This window comes from Gossypium hirsutum, chromosome D04, assembly GCF_007990345.1.
Source record: "Gossypium hirsutum isolate 1008001.06 chromosome D04, Gossypium_hirsutum_v2.1, whole genome shotgun sequence".
Classification (NCBI taxonomy): Eukaryota; Viridiplantae; Streptophyta; class Magnoliopsida; order Malvales; family Malvaceae; genus Gossypium; species Gossypium hirsutum.
In genome coordinates this window covers 16,987,811-16,997,949 of record NC_053440.1, presented here as the reverse complement: position 1 = coordinate 16,997,949, position 10,139 = coordinate 16,987,811, and the positions used below count along the sequence as shown (strand labels likewise).

The following is a 10,139-nucleotide window of genomic DNA, read 5'->3' as shown; positions in this document are numbered from 1 at the left end:
ACATCTATGTAATGATGCTGAATGGAATGAATAAATATATATATATACATGTATGTATGTGATGATGAAATTGTTGAACGAAAAGAAAAGAGGTGAGATGTGTTGAGTTGTTAATCTCGGCACTAAATGTGCGGGTATAACCATTTATGACCATGAGATTGGCGCTAAGTGTGCGGATTTAAATTGTACAGCACTAAGTGTGCGAGTTGGACTATGTAGCACTAAGTGTGCGAATTGACTATGTTGCACTAAGTGTGCGAATTGACTATGTAGCACTAAGTGTGCGAGTTTGATTATGTAGCACTAAGTGTGCGAGTTGACTATATAGCACTGAGTGTGCGGACTTAATATACATCCTTGAATCATTATGGACACTATGTGTGCGACACTATTGAGTCGATCATGGACAGCGGATCGGGTAAGTGTCTTGAGTTCATGGCTAATAGGTGCTATGTCTATACTTGGTGTTGAGCTTGGTAAGTTTGAACCTATGTGACAAATATACTTGAGGTCACGTACATAAAATTTATCGTAGAATGGGTGAAAGGCCATTTAGTTGTATGTTTGTAACGAAAATAAAATGATTTATGAAAATGCCTCGAATATCCTATTGATGAGTATGTGGATTGTGAATGCATAAATTGGTATGAAATTGAACCGATAGGTTGGAGGAACTAGAGTATGGTTCGGAATGGATGGAGTAATTAGCCTCGTTCCATTTTGTTTTCTCTTGTGATAATGTTATTGATGGATGGTAGTGCATAGCTTATGACTTACTGAGTTATCAACTCACTCGGTGTTTCCTTGTCACCTATTGTAGGTTTCTTGGACACATCTCTTTTTGCGTGGTCGGGCCGTCATCGAAGTCATCACACCGGATAGCAAGTTTTGGTACTTTCTTCTTAGTCGGCTTAGGTGAACATTTCGGCATGTATAGGCTATTATGTTGTGTTTGAACTTTGGTATGTAAACTTTTAGCCATGCGAAAATGGCATAAATATTCGGTTGGGTTTGGTTTCATAACGTTAGGTCGTAAATTTTGATGATTCGACCTTTTTATGCCATATGTCATGGTTAATTGTTTTGGTGTTAAAATTTATGATATGGCAATAATGTAGTAGGGAGAAGTTGACAATGATTAGCCTTGGCATGGTTAGTCATGATCATAATTTATGATATGCATGAGGAATTATTAGTTGGATCAAGGAGTAAACATGAAGTGGGCATGGTTGCCTTCGTAACAGATGCTGGCAGCAGCAGTGACATGAGATTGAAAAATCACTAAAAATAGTAGGAATGGAATTGATTGATGAATAAATTATGTAATCGAAGCTCGATGAGTCTATTTTCATATAGAAGTAACGAAAAGATCATATGGACAGTATGTTAAGAGAAAATAAGGTTCTCGTGGGACAGGGCCAGAACGGTTTCTGGATTCCCTGCTCCGACTTTGAAAATTCATTATAAATTAACCAGAGATAATTAGGAGTCGTACCATATATGTATAGATTCCTCTCTGAGTCTAGTTTCTATAGAAACAAACGGCATTAGTATTGAAGTTCTTTACAGGGAGATATCCAGGTCGTAACGCGCAAAGGTCAGTGTAGTCGACCCCAGTAACTTGGGAGAATTTGACTAATAAACTGTACTAATTGGCCCAACCAAAAATTCTAGAAAAAAACATGTAGATGGGAACATGAGTCTAGTTTCAGGGAAAAATCATGAAACTGATTTTGAGTTGTGAAACTCAAGATATGATTTTTAAAGCGACAAGTACGCAGATTAGGCAGTGTCTGGAAAATATCTTTATAAGGGGTTTATAGTCTGTTAACACCTCGTGTTCGACTCCGGTGTCGGTCTCGGGTTCGGGGTGTTACAGTGTGAATTGAATATAATTTCTTGGATTGGCTTTCATCAAAGCCATGTTTTCTTCACCTTTTTCATCTTCTAAAGGGTCAAGATCTAAGCTTTCTCCAATAGATCTTCTTCAAAATTGCTTTCCAAAGAAACCAAGGTTTCTATCTCTTCCATAACTGAACACTCCTCTGTCGGATTGAGAAATTTCATTGCTTTAAGAATGTTCAAGGTTACCTGATCGTCTTGAACTCGCATGGTTAGTTCACCTTTCTGCACATCAATTAATGTTCTTCCTATGGCTATGAAAGGTTTCCCAAGGATGATTGGTACTTCCTTATTTGCTTCAAAATCTAAAATAATGAAATCAGCAGGAAAAATAAATTTATAGACACTTACCAAAACATCCTCGATCTTTCCTTTGGGATATACTAAAGATCGATCCGCTAGCTGAAGCGTCACAGTTGTAGGTCTTACTTCACCTATTCCTAACATCTTGAAAATAGACTTAGGCATTAAGTTGATACTCGCTCCTAAGTCACACAAAGCTTTACCACAGTAAGATTCACCAATGTTACAGGGTATAGTAAAGCTTCCTAGGTCTTTCAATTTCAGTGGCAGTTCGTTTTACCGGAACGCACTGCCCTCCTTTGTCAAAGCAACAGTTTCATACTCGCTCAGTCATTTTTTCTTGGACAATATATCCTTCATAAACTTCACATAATTTGGCATTTGTTCTAAAGCCTCCACCAACGGAATATTGATGTGTAACTGCTTCAAAACAGCCAAAAACTTCTTGAATTGCACCTCCTATTTCTGCTTGTGTTGCTGCAATCTTTATGGATATGGAGGTGATGGAAATTTCGGTTGAACCAGACAACTTTTTTGAGTAGATAAATTTGCATCCAAAGAAGATGTTAAAATATCTAAATTCACTAGGTTAGGGTTTACCTTGGTAGACTTTGCAGATTCTGATTCCTTTGGTGTAGGAGCTTCAACAGCTGGTTGACTTTCCTCCTTTTCAACCTGCTCATATCTGACACTAATCAATCGGGGTTCCAGAGTCTTACCACTTTGAAATGCCACTGTAACACCCCAAACCTGGCCTAGACGTTATGGTCAAATCTAGCATGTCACATTGAAGTGTCTTTCGAAAATTGGACTTGTTGATAAAAAATACGTTTCTAAATTTAAAAAACCCCTTTACTATTATTTAACAAATCATCTATTCAAAATGTTTGCCTTGTTATCTGCTATTGTTATAATAGGTTGATCTACAATGGCGGAGCTTTTGAAAACTCTAATGTTTAAATATCGTGTCCTTGGAAATAATAATTATTTTGTAAATCCGTCTTCTACTAAATTAGCAGTTTAAAATAAGTAAGCAAAAGCCCAAAAAAATTTAAACAAACATAAATGGCCTTATTAAAAAAACAAGTCCAACTTGTTAATTAAAATAAAGTAAAAGCTAAATTGAACAGTAGTGATTGTGTGGCCCTCTCCGAGTCCTTCGCAGCTCCGAATAGTCTAACGTTAGGGATTACTTGAAAGGTTAAAAACGGGGTGAATTTACGAAAACTCAAAGTGTAATCCCATTAATAAAGAAACAGAAAGTATACAAAAACATAATCAATTTGAGTCCTTTAACAGTAATAGAACAATGTGGGCTTTAGCCCAAAACAATAAAAGTGTAGTGTGGGCCTTAGCCCATTACAGTATCAAAATTAGAAACAAAATACATGTGGGGCTAAGCCCAATATAGTGACAGAATCAGTAATAGAAATGTAACAATACAATCATGCAACCCATCCCAATCCAGCCAACACACCATGTGGGGATAAAATCGACCCACCCAGCCACACACCAATATCGCAGCAAAGCTGCCAGTGATCAGAATGGCTAAGAGCCATAAACAGGATAGCTATAAGCTATAAACAGAATGCTACAAGCCATAAGTACAGTAATATGATTGGCAAAAAGTCCTCAGTAGCAGTGATATGATCGGCACACAACCATCAGTAACGGTAATATGATTGGCACAAAGCCATCAGTAATGGTAATATGATCGACACAAAGCCATCAGTAACGGTAATATGATTGGCACAAAGCCATCAGTAGTATCGCAACAAAGTTGCTAGCAACAGTATTGCAATAAAGCAACCCGTAACAGTATATGTGGCCAAGCCACCAGTAATAGTGATTGTGGCAGAGCCACCAGTACAATACTTCCTCCATAACAGTATCCTAACCCCATGCAGTATGTCGTGTATGCAGAATGCCATGCTCAGAATCAGTTATACAGTTCACAAACAAATCAGTCATACCAATCACAGACAAATCAGTCATTTACATCTCGGACAAATTAATCACTTACATCACAGACAAATCAATCATTTAACTTGATGGGCAAAATAGTCATTTTACCCTTTGGGGGTATATCGGTCAATTCACCTAACAGAGGTATTACAATCATTTTATCTATAGAGGCATCATAGTCATTTTACCCTACAAGGGCATTACAGTCATTTTACCCTATAGGGCAATACGATTATTTTACTCTTCGAGGGTATTTTAGTAATTTTACCCATCGAGGGTATTTCGATAATTTTACCCATCAAGGGTATTTCGATAATTTTACCCATCGAGGATATTTCAGTAATTTTACCTATCAACGGTATTTTGGTAATTTTACCTATCGAGGGTATTTCGATAATTTTACCCATCAAGGGTATTTCGATAATTTTACCTATCGAGGATATTTCAATAATTTTACCCATCGACGGTATTTTGGTAATTTTACCCATCTAGGGTATTTTGGTAATTTTACCCTTTGGGGGTATTTCGATAATTTTACCTTTCAGGGGTATTTCGGTAATTTACCCATGAATTGCACATAGGGCTCACCACTCGAGCGATCGCACGCCTATGTGGTCCCAAACACCGTGTTCACGGCATTTCGGCTTTTGTCGATTTGCAGTTGAGTGTGGGTGTGATTACACACACTTCTTTAGATTTCACCAATATCGTTTATAGAGTGTTGTTACACACCTTGATGGAGAGAAACGCAGTAGCCCACGAGCGTAGAACCTTGACTGAATCGGCTTATACTTCCTAAGCCGTTTGATTATGAATCGATATCACCTCGTTGTGGTTTATCTGTACCACAACAATATCTATTAACCAGAAATATCAATAACAAAGGTTAAACAATTACTATCCTAAGGAAAACACACGGCCAACAAGAGAACTAGACATTCGACCAGTATTTGAAAGCACATAACCATTTACCCTTAACAATCGACCAACCAGATAAATTGAACTCAATCAACCCACAAGAGAAGAACAGATTCGGTGCTTCAAAGGCTAGAGAAATGATTCGTCAGAACGCTTGTAGGTCGAAACGTTTGATCGATAGAGAAAGGAAAAAGAATGAAGGCAGAGAAAGAGAAGTTGAATCCGGCTCACATTAAGAAGAATAGGAAACAGGGAGAAGAGAATAAAGAAAATTTAAAACGAGGAAAAACACCTAAAACGGTCTATGGCAATATTTGGCATTATAGATAGAAGAGAGAAAATAAAACAGATTGGCATAAAGGAAAGCAATTGTCAAAAATGCACCCAATGCACTCTCTAGCCGAATTTTCCTAAACAAAACTCCCTCCAAACGGCTCCAACTTCTCCCATTTGAAAATCCTTCAAAAACTCCACCAATCCCTGTACCGAAATTTTCTCTTTGATTTACTCCATCTCCCCATTCAAATTCAATTCAAATTCTTATGACCAATTCAACCATAGAGTTCCAGTCCAGTTCCAACACCTCCCCAGCTCAAGTAGCAAAATAAACATACAATTACGCACGCCATGCCTCGAACCTCAGACTCCTTGCCACACATGTAGTGCCACCTTACCACTAGATCCCTTCTCTCTTTTTGTCATAAAACAATCACTAATTATTATAAGTCCTATAAGCTAACATCCAGGTTCACTTAAGAGCCCAAATTAAAATTTTGCAATCACCCAGACTTGAACCCAGGCTTCTTAAGCACTTCTAAATATCCCAAATACTTAGCCACCAAAGCTACACTTAATTTATGATATTATCTTGCACACATAAACTTTTATGAGTTCCCACACTCAAGGCCCACTACTTCTAGGCCCAAATTCTGAGGCGTTACAGCCACTACCTCGATATGTTCTTTACCCAAATTCCTTGGATTCTAAGTATTGCTTGGCAAGGTTCCTTGTGGTCTATTACGAAGCTCCGTAGCTAACTGACCCATTTGGTTCTGCAAATTTTTTAGTGTTGCTGGTTGGCTTTGGATGAAAGCGTTATTATTTTCCATGTACGCTTTCAACAAGTTCTCCAAACTGTTTGATGCCTCAGCTTGAGGTGGTTTTAGAGCTTGCTAATTAAACCCTTGAGATTGGTTGGGTCTTTTCTATAATAAGTTATTGTTCGATCCATTTCCTTGGTTGCTCCAAGAAAATTTAGGATGATTACGCCATGAAGGATTGTAGAAGTTAGACTGGGGTCTTTGTCCACTCCTATTTTGATATTAGTTCCCCACATAGTACACTGACTCAGGATTTGATGGACAATTCTCAAAAGAATGACCTTCCCCATAGTACACACAGGAAACTACTTCAAACAGACTTGGTGGCTAAGCTGCAAAATTATTAGTACTATTAGCGGTTAACTATTTTAACATAGAGGAAATAGACGATACCTGAGCCGATAACTAAGAGAGAGAGTCAACTTCATGAACTCTGGCTACTCGTCTTTCTGAAGCTGTTTAATTTGTTGGCCATTGATATTTATTACTCACGATCCTCTCGATGATCTCATAAGCCTCATCATAAGACTTAGAAAAAATTGCACCATTCGCTGAAGCATCTACCATCAATCTTTTATGTGCATTGAGACCATTTTAGAATGTCTCCAACTTGATACAATGAGGAATCCCATGATGAAGACACTTAAGAAGTAACTCCTTGAATTGCTCCCAAGCCTCATACAAAGTCTCATCATCCAATTGTTGGAAAGTTGTGATCTCGTTCCTTAACTTAGCGTTTTAGCTAGGTGGGAAATACTTAACCAAAAATATCTTTGTTAATTCTTGCCATGTAGATATGGAACTTGGTGGCAATGAATTAAGCTATGCTCGTGCTCGATCTCGCAATGAGTACGGAAACAACTTCAACCTCAGTGCGTCTTCAGTTAAACCGGTTATCTTGAATGAATCACTCACCTCCATAAACAATCGAAGGTGGAGATGTGGATCTTCGGTGGGCATACCACAAAATTGGCCCACCGTTTGTAGCATTTGAAACATCACTGGTTTCAATTCAAATTGGGTTGCCTCAATATCTGTGCTTCTAATTCCTGGGTTTAACTCACTGAAAAGTGGCACAACATATTGTCTAATGGATCGATCCCTATCATCGGCAATGAGAATAGGGTTTCGTACATTATCGGCTTCATTACCTTGGTCTTGGTTCTGATTTCCAATGTCTATCTCGATTTGTCTTTGAGCAGTTCGTTCACATCTTCTATGTCTGAAAGTTTGCTCAATTTTAAGGTCTACAGGGATTAAATCGATAATTCGGTCTATGCTCATAAACACCTGAGAATAAAATTACAAAAATTAAAAAGAATAAGTTAATAATGCTAAAAATAAATCAAATTAACAATAAATAATATCACCAAAAAAATAACTATGGCAACAGTTGACAATCCTCGGCAACGGTGCAAAAAACTTATAACGCTCAGGTTTGTGCAAGTGTACACAGTCGTTATCAAGTAATAAGTAAGTATCGAGTTATTGTCTCTACAGGGATTGTATTTGTGCTAAGTCACTTAATTTGTAAATTTATATTAACAATTTGAAAAATAAAAACAAAATATATTCGAGAAGTGGTATAAACTAGATGCAATATCCCTAATGTAAATTATCCTAATATGTAGACTATATGAATGAAATAGATTTTAGCAAAATTTAACACAATTTGCAACAATTATAACATAAACAATCTTGGACAATTACTTTAATTAAACTTAATTTATTATCATCATGCTTAATAATATTCGGAAAAACATTCCATGGCAACTTGATCTTTCATGAGTTTGGAAACCAAATTAGGTCTTTTCGGAATCCTTTACTTAGTAAATACACATTTTACTAATCCTTATTTACTAAGCGTTTCTTAGCATTCGTGTGAGGTAACAAGGACATTTTAGGTTTGAAACAATTTAATCACACAAATCTAAAAACTATGCAGATAACAGAGCTTGGTTAGGGTTGTTATGCAACCTACAATTTAATCGGGTTAGGATCTAAATTGAGCATGCACATTTCAATTATGCGTCCATTAGCCGTCGTCCGATAAAGAACATTAGAAAGTAGTTCAGTGGATTTTAAGATACTTATGAGGTAGTACTAATGTTTTCTTACAGTTTGGGAGATCCATTAAATGTGTTTTTCTTAGTTATAGAGCTGGTGTAAAAGGGTATAAGTTATGATGTCTTGAAAATAGAAAAGTTGTGATTAGCAGAGATGTTCTTTTTGATGAAATTTCTATGCTACCTAACTTTTCTTTTAAAGACTCTTCCAATAAAGAAAATCAAAAGCAGGTGGAGCATCAGATTAATCTAGAATCTACAACAGAGTCGACTCCTCAAGCCAGTACAAAAATTCAGAATAGAGTTGCTTCTTCACCACAATACTTTATCGCCAAAAACAAAACTAGAAGAGAAATTAAACCTCTAAAGAAGTATGTTGAGGCGATCTAGTTGCTTATGCTTTAAATGTGGCTGAAGATATAGATGCAAACCAAGAGCCATCTAATTATTTTGATGTGGTTAGCTATGAAGACTAAAAAAAGTGGATGTTTGCTATGCAACAAGGGGATGGAATCACTCCAAAAAAATAAAACATGAGTTCTTGTGAACCTTCCTAGTGGTAAAAGGATTGTTCGTTGTAAATGGGTGTTTAAAAAGAAAGAAGGGACTTTAGGAGTTGAAGAACGCAGATATAAAACAAGGCTTATTGCAAAGGGTTACAGTCAAATTCCAAGAGTGGACTTCATAGATGTGTTCTCCCTAGTTGTGAAGCATAGTTCGATTCGAGCTTTGCTTGGTATTGTGGCCATGAATGATTTGGATCTTGAGCAATTAGATGTAAAAACTGCTTTTTTGCATGAAGAATTTGAGAAGGATATTTACATACAACAACCAAAGGGTTTTATAGTCTCAGAAAAAGAGGACTATGTTTGATTTCTAAAAAAGTCCCTTTACGATTTGAAATAGTCACCAAGACAGTGGTACAAGAGGTTTGATTCTTTAATGACTTCTCATGATTTCAAAAGAAGTAGTTTTGACAGTTGTGTTTACTTTAAGAAAAATAGTGATGGTTCTTTTCTGTATCTACTCCTTTATGTTGATGACATGTTAATAGGAACGAAAGATAAAGGAGAGATAAGAAAGGCTAAAGCCCAACTAAGTGAAGAATTTGAGATGAAAGATTTGGGACTAGTAAAGAAGATACATGGTATGGAGATTCTCAGATATACAAAAGTAAGTAATTGTACCTAAGTTAGAAGGGGTACATTGTGAAAGTTCTTTGTAGATTCAATATGCAGAATGCTAAGCCTGTTAGTACTCCTTTAGTAGCCCATTTCAGACTTTCATCGGCTTTGTCTCCACAATCAGATGATGAGATTTAGTACATGTCACATGTTCCATACTCTAGTGCAGTTGGATCTCTCATGTATTCTATGGTTTGTTCACGTCCAATTTTATCATATACAGTAAGTGCAGTTAGCAGATACATGGCGAATCCCGGTAAAGAACATTAGAAAGCAGTTTAGTGGATTTTAAGATACTTACGAGGTACTACTAATGTTTTCTTACAGTTTGGAAGAACTAGAGATGGAGTCATTGGATATGTTGATGCTGATTTTGCTGGAGACCTTGATAGAAAAGGTTCTCTCACAGGTTATGTCTTTACAATCGGAGGTTGTGCAATCAGTTGGAAAGCCACTTTGCAAACTACAATTGCTTTGTCTACCACTGAAGCTGAGTACATGGCGATTACTAAGACTTGTAAAGAAGCTATTTGGTTGAAGGGACTCTTTAGTGAACTTAATGAAAACTTTCAAATCAATACAGTATTTTGTGATAGTCAAAGTGCCATATTCCTTATAAAAGATCAAATGTTTCATGAGAGAACAAAACACATTGATGTTCGGTATCATTTTGTTCGTGATATTATTGCTCGTGGTGATAT

At 36.8% G+C, this 10,139-nt stretch overlaps 1 non-coding gene across 1 annotated transcript; it reads left to right on the top strand.

The window, feature by feature from the left end:
- The first annotated feature begins 6,813 nt into the window (after positions 1–6,813).
- LOC121216456 (small nucleolar RNA R71) lies at positions 6,814–6,920 on the top strand. Its single transcript, XR_005912638.1, has one exon. It is a non-coding gene; the product is annotated as a small nucleolar RNA R71 (small nucleolar RNA).
- The last annotated feature ends 3,219 nt before the right edge of the window (positions 6,921–10,139 follow it).